General features: G+C 34.8%; 1 pseudogene; it reads left to right on the forward strand.

Annotated features, from left to right (window-relative positions):
• The first annotated feature begins 442 nt into the window (after positions 1-442).
• On the forward strand, positions 443-5,842 carry LOC129876933 (eukaryotic translation initiation factor 3 subunit A-like; annotated as a pseudogene).
• The last annotated feature ends 3,862 nt before the right edge of the window (positions 5,843-9,704 follow it).

Consider the following 9,704-nt stretch of genomic DNA (forward strand, 5'->3'; position numbering starts at 1 on the left):
TGTAGGCGATGAGAGTCCTCATATTTTGGCAAAAATTTGCAAATCTGAAGAAAAATTGAACAAATCAAGTAAAACAAATTTGAAGTAAATACAAATTAAGCAAAACAAATCTAAAATAATAGATGAGATTTTTTTGTATAAAATATAAAAGCTTGGCGCAATATTTATAATTTTAAAAGATCAACGATTACATCTTGGCCCAAAAATAGTTTTGATTTTTTTTTTGAGATTTGAAAATTAAACTATTGAAAATTAGATAAGTTCTATGGCCAAACAAATATTTGACCCAAAAATACTCAAACATTGCTTCCTAAATCTATGACCAAACAGGCCCTAAACGTTTGTTTCAAGCCCCAAAATCTATGACCAAACAGGTCCTACTTATGAAATTTATAAATTTATAAATTTATACAAATTTTAGACATCTAATTAATATTTTACTTTAGGCCTCCAATTACCTTGAACTGCGATTCCAAGATCCTCTTGGCAAGAGGTAAGAAAAACCCGGGTTAATTGAACCGGAGCTGAGATATTACTATTATACACTATTCCCGGTCCTTATAAAAGGACCAAAAACTATAAACCTTAACATCTCATCCCTTCAGCTCTTTCTTCTTCTTCTTCGCAGGTTTTATGGCAAGAAAATACAGCGTTCGGTTAAATAGATCGAAATCCAGGTATATATTAATTTCTCTATTTTTCATAAATTTGTACAGCAATGTTACTTGTTTTCACATGTTTTTCTATTTTTCACCCTTTTTTGATTTGCTTTGGTTATAATTGGAGTTTTAGTATATATAATTATCTATACGAGTATGTTGTGCATTAACATGCATATAATGCATTTGGTTCAGTAATTTTTGGATTTTTTAATGAATATTTTGCGTTGAGTTTGTGCTGTAAATTTTTAGATTTGAAGTTGAATTTTCATCTTAGTTTATTAGTAATAATAATCTTTTTCCGCATTATTTCGTTGTTGTTAATGCTCTTATCTTTGTTTTGAGATACATAATTATTTACTAGTTTGGACCACAAATTGAGGTTTAGTTGATTATGAAACATTGTTCATCTGGATAGTTGTGTGAGGATTTGCTTAAGAATTGAGATTGTATTGTCTTGCAGAAAGTTTCTTTTTTTCTTTTCCGGTTTGTAAAATCGGAGATGGAAAGAAAATAGTCGTTGTACTTCTGTTACATTACGTATTCTGTTCTAAACTTCTTAGTTTTCTGTAAATTTGCAAAATCTGTGCTATTTGTTTTTAGCAAAAAAGACTAATATACCTGCTTTTTCTTTGGCTCATTGATAGGATTTTGTCTTAGCAATTCCTTGATGTGTGATTCAAGTATTTGATGGTCATATTGTTGTTATTTCTAGTTGAAAGATTTTTTCTAATTTTCTCTCATCTAACTACTCATCTTCAGGTGGAAAGGTCTAGTTATCTAGATCCTCAGAATGGCAACTTTTGCCAAACCTGAGAATGCTTTGAAGCGAGCTGAAGGTTAGTTATTTCTGTCATCAACTTTTTTTTTTTTTTTTTTGGGGGGGGGGGGGGGGGAGGAGCACTTAGTAAACTTTAGGTGTCTTAATAGTTTTATATTAGAAAAGTTACAAGCACAAATTATGTCTTTAGGTTGCTGAATTGGTTGTATTGGTCATTCAAAAGTGCTCATTTGTTCTCTTTAGTCAGTGCTGAGCTTAATTTTCTGATGCAGAGCTGATTAATGTTGAACAAAAGCAAGAAGCCTTGCAATCACTTCATGATCTTATTACATCAAGGAGGTATAGAGCATGGACAAAGACACATGAGAAAATAATGTTCAAGTATGTAGAGTTATGTGTTGACATGAGAGGGGGAGGTTTGTCAAGGATGGCCTAATTCAATAACATAGTGTTTGTCAACATGTGAACATTAATTCACTGGAGGAGGTGATAAAGCATTTTGTGCATTTAGCCACTGAGCGAGCTGAACTGGTTTGCAGTCAAGCACAGGCCCTAGAGGAAGCTCTGGATGTGGAAGATTTAGAAGCTGATAAAAGACCTGAAGATCTTATGTTGAGTTATGTAAGTGGAGAGAAAGGTAACGATAGATCTGATCGTGAGCTGGTTACACCTCATTCTGTGTTTATGTCGGCACATGAGGGATTTGGGTATCCCGACTTTTCAGTAGCTTGTTTAGATAGTAAGTTACTGAGCAAGTTGTTTCAACTTTCAATGATATTAAAAACCATTGCTTCGTCGCTTAAAGTGATAAATTGATAAGTGAGGTGTTTCACAGAAGTATGTGCTTGAAGTAACAATGCGCAGAGTGATCCAAATGAGAAACGACGATTCTCTGAATCTCAACTCAGGAGTTGGATCAACATTGCACTACTGTATATTGGATGATGAGATTTGTTGTTTTAATTGCAATATGATTATTAATGGTGCTAAGTTCATGTATGTTATATAATTTTCGCTCAACTGTATGCTTCACTTCTTAGCTTGTATTTTCGCATCAAACCCCATGGACCTAGTTGCTGTTAAAATTAGTAGGTTGTTTATCCTCTTTCTTTTTTCTTGTTTACTTTTGAGGCAGCTGTCTGCATGCACTATGATGTTACTTGCTTCTTGTCAGAAAAACATTCCTTATTCATTTACTACTGATTGGATTTACTTATCTTGATGTGATGGGCTTCTATCTGACAACATAAATTGTTAAATCAGATAGCCGTTTCTCGGGTATTATTTGCGTTTTTTTGCTTAAAATCATAGGGTGGGATCTTGTTTGCAACTTAAATGTTACACCTAAATCCAGTTTGTTGAGCTTGCTGCATCTTTGTTTAGTGCTGACAATAATTTCTATATTCGTACCAATTGAATTTTAAGAATATATATTGTGTGGGTGCAACAAATGAAATTGAATTAAGTGTTCTTGATATGCTCAGATGACGGCGCACCGTGCCTTTCAGTTCTGTAAGCAGTACAAACGTACAACAGAGTTTCGTCGATTTTGTGAAATCATACGGAATCATCTGGCAAATCTTAACAAGTTTATAGACCAGAGGGACCGTCCAGATCTGTCATCTCCAGAAAGCCTACAGTTTTATCTGGACACAAGAATTGAGCAACTCAAAGTTGCACAGAACTTGGACTTTGACAGGTTTCTATTAGTTTCTCTGATATCATATACAATATTCGTATAAGAGGCGTAGAACTTTCATACACTGGCAATGGCCTTTTGAGCTTGCTTTGAGGTGCATGAATTTGTTTGTCACCATTTTAGTTGGAGATTAAGCAGGAAGCGATTCGTTCTATTGAACAGACTCAGTGTTTTGAGAAGCGAGAAGCGGAAAAAAGTGACAGGGGCTCGCTTCACAGAAGCGAGAAGCGTGAAGTGAAGCGTATACTTTTTTCAGAAAAAACGCTATTTAGTATAAAAATATAAAATATAAAATATGCATAGATAATAAAATATGCCCCATTGGCATATTCACTTCAACTTCATCATCCATTTCATCATCATCAACAAGATTAACCATGGATGCTTCAGGATTTATTTGAGTTTTAAATTCATTTTTTTTGTAAAATACTCTTTTATTTCTTCCTTCACACTATTCGGGACCTTTGGACACACTTTAACATCTTATAACCACCAATAAGATGCTTCTTGTGACGAAATATTCCGCCATTATATGTCATATCACAAAAAACACATTTGATTTTTGTGTTACTTCCCATGACAATTCCATATGCCCAAGCTAGATTTCTTTTTTGTGCCATTAAGAAAATACAACTTACTATAAAGAAAAAATAGAAGAATAATTCAGTCACACAAGTCAAATTGTCAAAACAATAACAGAGCAGTTGCAGCAAAATTAAAAGAGCAACTGAAGCAAAATTAAAAAAAAAACAATAAAGCAGCCATACTATGTGGAAAAAAAACAGAGCATATGCTTTATCTTCAAAAAAAAAATGGTTAAACTGTTGAATAAAATTTGAAAAAAATAATTCTTCGCAGATGGCAGTTGCGCAGAAATAGAAAAAGAAGAAGAGAAGAAGAGATGAAGAGAAGAACATCGCAGCAGTTGCGCAGACGGCAGAACTGCTGAATGGAAATAAAAATAGAAATAGAAAGAAAAGAACAGAAGAAGAGAAGAAGAAAAACTAACCTGGTTGAATTGTCGAAGTTGAAGAAGAATTCGCAGCAGCTTGGAACAATTAATTATAAGTTTTATAGATTTTTTTAAAAATAAAAACCCTAGTGCCGCTTTTTCAAAAAAAGTGAGGTTTTTTCTCGCTTCTAGATCTCGCTTCTCCCATGAAGCGCACACTTTTTTGAAATCGCTTCGCTTCACGGTGTTAAAGCGCTAGTGCCTTGCCTCGCTTCGCTTCACGCTTAAAGTGAGCGCTTCGGTGCTTTTTCACAATATATATGGATTAATGTGCATGGTCAAGAAAACCCCTAAACCATCGTTAATGGTTGTGTACTATGGAAAGCGAACAGAAATATTTTGGATGTCATCAAATCATCTTTATCATTCTTACGCATGGCTCAAACTCTTTTCTCTTCAGAAAAGTTTCAATAAGAACTTAAACCAGAATGATTTGCAGTTGATAGCATCATCTGTTGTTCTAGCTGCACTGTCTGTGTTTCCTTATGATAACTTATATGGTGCATTCCATCTGGAGCTTGAAAATGAGAGGGAGAGGAGTTTAAGGGTAGCCAATCTCATTGGCTTTGATGTTGAACCCAGAGCAGAGAAGAGAGAAGTGGTAATTTTAATTTTATTTTTAAATATTCTTTTTAATAAAAAATAGAGAAGCGGTAGATCAATGTTGGTTTCTTATATGACATTTGTCTTGATTTTTAGTTTCTCACCTTCGTTTCTTTTCTGCTTTCTCCTTTTCAGCTTTCCCGGTCATCAATTCTCTCGGAATTAGTAAGCTAATCCCCAACTAAATTCTTTTATATTCTTGCACATTGATGTCTTTTTGAATTTAATATATAAAAGGATATGCTGAGGAAACAGGACAGAGAGAGTAGGAGGAAGCTGATGTTCTTTCTGCGAACTGAGGAAGAACAACAGAAGAGGTTGCAGGAATAGGAGGACGTGAGGAAACTGAGAGACAGGAGCGAATAAACCAGATAATTCAGACGACGAAACAGGACAGGGAGAGTAGGAGGAAGCTGATGTTCTTTCTGCGAACTGAGGAGGAACAACAGAAGAGGTTGCAGGAAGAGGAGGACGTGAGGAAACGTGAAGTTATCCTTCTGGTTAAAGATGCATTTTATGCATTAAATCTAGCGGCTTTTCATTGAAGTGTTTTTCACCAAAAAGTTTATGCTTCTGCTCATCTCATCTGCTCCTCTTTTTAGCAGCAGCATTTTGTTGTCATTGCTTATTTAAGCGGTTACCTTACCTTTTTGAGGTTATGCATACCGTTTGGAATGTGCTCCTTTTGTGCTTGTGTTATTGTCTGGTTTGTAATTCTCAAGCGTTTAGGAGCTACACTGACCCCTCTCAAGTTCCTTTTATCCTCTCACCTATCTCCCCTTTCCCTTTTTCTTTTGGGGTTGTAGTTTTGAGTAGTTATTTGTAGTCAATTTAGAATTTGAATCCTAAGACAATGCTTTGAGAATTTTGCAGAAGCGGATAAGCGAAAAAGAGAGGAAGCTGATCGGAAGGCCAAGTTAGATGCAATTGCAGAAAAGCAGAGGCTACGAGAGCTAGAACTTGAAGAGAAGAAAAGGCTGGAGAGAGAGGTCTTGGGGAAATCTATGCCTGTGTCACCAAGGCCTCTTGAGCCTTCAACTGTAGGTCGTCCCTCAGAAGCTGGAGCCAGTAGCGGACCTACATGGTGTTCAGGGAACTCCTTCGGCGAAAAATTATACATATTATACATGGTTAAAATATTTTTTTATGTATAAATAGTAGATGTCAAACCTCTTTCGGCTAGTTTGTATGTCTACTTTTTCAAATTTTGAACCCCTTATTAAAAAATCTGATTCCACCACTGGCTGGAGCAACTGCTCCCGCAGCAACAGCAGAGAGAGAAAATTGATGTGGCAGGCGAGGCTCCACCACCCGAAACTGACAGGTGGAGCAGTGGTGTCAGGCGCGAAGAACGCAACTTGTTTGGTGGTGGCTCAAGGACCAGTTCGTCATCCTCTAGGCGCAATTAATTGCGGAAAATCACGTTGTTGCATCGATCAAGCCGATGCATTGCTTCATGAGAGGTAAGGTAAGGTGTGCGTATATATCACCTACATCAGACCAACGTGAGGAGTTATACTGAGCAAGTTACTGATGTATTTTTTTTCTTTTGTATCTGTGGTTTTCTCGTATAGCGAAGCTCAAGAGCGACATTTCTTGAGTATGATATTTTTTTGGACGTTGCAGAGTTTAAAGTTTTGATGAGTTTGAACATTTTTGGCGGCTTATGTACTCTCTTTCCTTCACATTGTTGTTTATGGATTATTATTATTGTTTTTTTTTTTTAGCTAATTGTACCAACTTAAATAACTGGAAATTGTTTGGGTAATATAAGATTTGGTCTTTCTTATTTAAAAGCGAAAAAAAAAAGAATGTCAAGTTTACAATCTTCGAACTCTATTTTAAAAATAAAAAAAAATAAGCATAAACTCTTCAAAAGCACTATATATGAAAATCCTTTTCAGAGAATAATTTCTGACTAAAGGGATAAGAGGTATTGTGTCTAAAAATGAATTCTAAATATATGACATGTCCCGTTAAAAAAAAGTAATCGCTTTTTCGTTAGTTCTTATTTTGTAGGAAATATGGGCATAGTTTAATGATTATATTGTCCAAATTCAATAGTTACTTTGAATAATTATTCACTTACAATGCAGTTTTTTTTTATATTATCATTTTTATTAGACTTATTTATTATTATTTTAACAAAAAATAATCTATTATTGTAAATAATTTGTTTAATAAGACTTTTAACTCATGAATCTATACCATATCTTCTTTATAAACACGTCTATACATTTCCAGTCAAAAAATAGTTGTTCTTTATGTTGCATAAAACTTTGCTATCAAAGAAAATTCCTAATAATTAGCTTTGTAGCTACTCATCATGGGCACTTGATGCCGAAATTTATTTAGAATCAATGGGTCTGACAAACACTATTAAAGATGACAATATGACATCCAATCAAGATCGTGCTAAAGCCATGATATTTCTCCGTCACCATCTTGACGAGGGGCTAAAATTACAATATCTCACATTAAAAGACCCCCTTAAATTGTGGAAAAATTTAAAAGAAAGATATGACCACCTGAAGTTGGTCATGCTTCCACAAGCTCGTCATGATTGGCTAAATCTGAGATTAATGGATTTTAAAAATATAACTGAATATAATTCTGCTCTGTTTAGAATTATAGCTCAGTTAAATTTATGCGGAGAAGAGATCACTGAGGAGGATAAACTGGAAAAAACATACTCCACATTTTCACCCGTGAATATGCTCCTGCAGCAGCAATATCACGAAAAAAATTTTAAAAAATATTCTGAATTACTTTCTCACCTTCTGATTGCTGAACGCCACAATGAACTATTAATGAAAAATCATGATAGTCGGCCTGTTGGTTCTTTGCCCCTCCCTGAAGTGAATCAGACAAATTATAACCAACGAGAAAAAGGCCATGGCCCCAGTCGTGGTTGTGGTCGTGGTCAAAGAAGAAATTTTAATAATGATGCTCGGCTTGCACCGAGAAATAATCAACAATATAAAAGGCAGGGTAAAAAGCCAGAAGCTTTACCAAAGAATAATTCAAAAACAATATGTCATAGATGTGAAGGTGTGGGGCACTGATCGCGGATTTGCCGGTCATCAAATCGCCTTGTTCAGCTATATCAGGCATCTCTGAAAAGGGCAGAAAATAATCCAGAGACGAATTTTATCTCTGAAGATAATATTGAACCCATGCATTTGGATGTATCTGATTTCTTTAATTTTCGAGACGAAAATATGAATATTGATAAGACTAATAATATGTAAATATTTTTCTTTTTATCTGTATTAAATATGATGTTTGTATTTTCCTAGTCAATGTAAATAAATAAAATATGTGTAATATACCATGTGTTAATACTTATTTTATTTCTTATTGAAGAAAATATGAAAATGCCTCAAATCTTGTTTGGATCAATGATAAATCAAGAGGATATTTGTGTAATTGATAGTGGAACAACTCATGCTATTTTTAAAGACGAGAAATATTTTTCCAATTTACTTAGAAGAAAAGTTAATGTTACTACAATTTCTGGTAATTCAAAAATGATAGAAGGCTCCGGAAGAGCTACTATAATTTCGCCTAAGGGGACAAAAATTGTTATAGAAAATGTACTATTTTCTTCTAAATTCCCAAGAAACTTGTTAAGTTTTAAAAATATCCGCAGAAATGGATATCATGTTGAGACACTAAATGAAATGAATATTGAATATCTTGGTATAACCAAGAGTGTCTCAGTTCAGAAATATATTTTGGAAAAATTACCAACTTTGTCTCTGGCCTATATTATGCAAAAATTAGTGCAATTGAAGCACATATGATCGTAAACCAGAAGTTTACCAATCCAAATACATTTGTGCTATGACATGATCGAATAGGTCATCCTGGATCAATAATGATGAAATGAATTTTTGAAAATTCAACTGGACATCTGTTAAAGAACTAGAAGATTCTTACAAATGATGAGTTTTCATGTGCTGCTTGTTATCAAGATAAATTAATTATCAGACCATCGACCCTAAAGGTTGGCATCGAATCTCCTGACTTTTTAGAGAGTATACATGGAGATATATGTGGACATATTCATCCACCTAGTGGATTATTTAGTTATTTTATGGTCCTAATAGATGCATCATCTAGATGGTCTCATGTGTGCCTGTTATCATCTCGCAACCTGGTGTTTGCGAAGTTGTTAGCACAAATAATAAGATTGAGAGCGCAATTCCCACATTATCCAATTAAGGCCATTCGCATTGATAATGCTGGAGAATTTACATCCCAAGCATTTAATGATTATTGCTTATCAATTGGGATAAAAATTGAACATCCTGTTACTCATGTTCATACTCAAAATGGCCTTGCAGAGTCATTTATAAAGCGCCTACAATTGATAGCAAGATCTCTACTAATGAAAACAAAATTACCAATCACTGTTTGGAGTCATGCTATCTTACATGCAACAACACTTGTACGTCTCAGACCGACACATTATAATAAATACTCTCCGTCACAATTAGTATTTGGTCATGCGCCAAATATAGTCTATTTAAGAATTTTTTATTGTGCGGTATACGTGCTTGTAGCACCACCACAACGTACAAAGATGGGCCCTCAACGAAGGTTGGGCATATATGTTGGGTTTGACTCACCCTCCATAATTCGATACCTTAAACCGTTGACTGGAGACTTATTCACTGCTCGATTTGCAGATTGTCGGTTTGATAAAATAATTTTCCCGCCATTAGGAGGAGAGAAAAAGGAATCAGAAAAAGAAATTGCGTGGAAAGTTTCATCACTATCTCATTTTGATCCACGCACACGCACATGTGAGCAGGAGGTCCAGAAGATCATCCACTTACTGAAAATAGCAAATCAAATGCCAGATGCATTTACTGATTTAAAACGGATAACTAAGTCACATATCCCTGCAGTGAATGTGCCTATCCGGATTGATGTCACAAAAGG

Source organism: Solanum dulcamara, chromosome 12 (assembly GCF_947179165.1).
Source record: "Solanum dulcamara chromosome 12, daSolDulc1.2, whole genome shotgun sequence".
In the NCBI taxonomy this organism is placed as follows: Eukaryota; Viridiplantae; Streptophyta; class Magnoliopsida; order Solanales; family Solanaceae; genus Solanum; species Solanum dulcamara.